We start from the raw sequence: 1,741 nt of genomic DNA, 5'->3' as shown, positions 1-1,741 counted from the left end.
GATGAGGAGTCTCGAAATGGTCGAGACATAAAGATCGATATATTGGACGGCTAGATTTGGACACCGGAAGTGTTTCGGGTGATTTCGGAGAAAACCGGAGTGCCGGAAGGGTTACCGGAACCCCCCGGGGAAGTATTGGGCCTTAGTGGGCCTGAGGGGAGAGAGAGGGCAGCAGCCCGGGAGGTGGCGCGCCCCCTCCTATGGGGAGTCCGAATTGGACTAGGGGAGGGGGGCGCGGCCCCTCTTTCCCTCTCCCTCTCCCTCTCTTTCGTTCCCCCTTCTCTCTTCCTACTTGGACTAGGAAAGGGGAGTCCTACTCCTACTAGGAGGAGGACTCCCCCCTCCTTGGCGCGCCCCAAGGGCAGGCCGGCCTATCCCCCTTGCTCCTTTATATACAGGGGCAGGGGGGCACCTCTAGACACACAAGTTGATCTTCGTGATCGTTCTCTTAGCCGTGTGCGGTGCCCCCCTCCACCATAATCCTCGATAATATTGTAGTGGTGCTTAGGCGAAGCCCTGCGACGGTAGAACATCAAGATCGTCACCACACCATCGTGCTGATGGAACTCTTCCTCGACACTTTGCTGGATCGGAGTCCGGGGATTGTCATCGAGCTGAACATGTTCTAGAACTCGGAGGTGTCGTAGTTTCGGTGCTTGATCGGTCGGGCCGTAAAGACGTACGACTACATCAACCGCGTTGTGCTAACGCTTCCGCTTCCGGTCTACGAGGGTACGTAGACAACACTCTCCCCTCTCGTTGCTATGCATCACCATGATCTTGCGTGTGCGTAGGATTTTTTTTGAAATTACTATGTTCCCCAACACCTCCTGCTCCGCCCGCTCTGCGGCGATCTGCTCCTCCGCCTGTAGGTGCTCCTGGAGGAGATAGTGGTTCTAGGCGGCATCGGCCTGCGCCTCCCGGAACTGCTCCTGACGCATCTGCCTCAGACTATCCATATATTGGGCGCGAGCCTCGCCGATGGTCACGGTGCAATGCACCGGTGGGGATTGCGTGGAGGAGGGGGTTGGCGCCGGATCGTCGACTACCATGTTCTCCATTGGGACGTCGTTGTCCTTCAGCTACCGGTCGGTAGCAATGGCTGCCATCTCCTTGCGGTCCGTTGTCCGCCCGTCCCGAAGAGCGCTGGAGCGTGAGGAAGCCATGGTGGGCAGTAGTGGTGTGGACAGGAGAAAGGGAACGGATGCGGATGACTGCGGCTATGGCCGGCGCATCATTTTATATAGCAATGGTGGGAGGGCGGAGGGACGGACGTGTGGTGTCGGAGTAGCCGCCTCAGCAACCGCATATCATTAATGTGGGCAGCAGATGGATGGACGGACGACACTTGTGTTGTTTGAGGCGGAGCAATCGCCTGTACAGGGAAGCAGGGCGGGCGGCGCTGACTGTTTCGGGCGGAAAGCGCGCGCGGGCGAGGAGATGACTTTACTTGGAGAGGATGACAATGGGGACCCACCAGGTCCATAGCCTCACGTATGCAAGTGCCTCCTTATTATTATATATATATATGTATAAAACTATACTCCCTCCGTCTAGGTGAATAAGTCGTATTAGAAGGTGCATCACGACCTAGGTGCAAGCAGATTGGTGGCAAAGAAGAATATTTCTCTCTTCTAAAGACAACATTTAATCACAGCAGTTAAGAGGATGTCTTATTAGCTACCCATGCAGGCCATCGTAATTCACAGCATGCAAAGCGCTTTTATTTCTTGCCTAATAA

The sequence above is a fragment of the Triticum dicoccoides genome, chromosome 3A, assembly GCF_002162155.2.
Source record: "Triticum dicoccoides isolate Atlit2015 ecotype Zavitan chromosome 3A, WEW_v2.0, whole genome shotgun sequence".
Classification (NCBI taxonomy): domain Eukaryota; kingdom Viridiplantae; phylum Streptophyta; class Magnoliopsida; order Poales; family Poaceae; genus Triticum; species Triticum dicoccoides.
The sequence above is the reverse complement of the archived record's forward strand: the minus strand, read 5'-3'. Positions refer to the sequence as shown.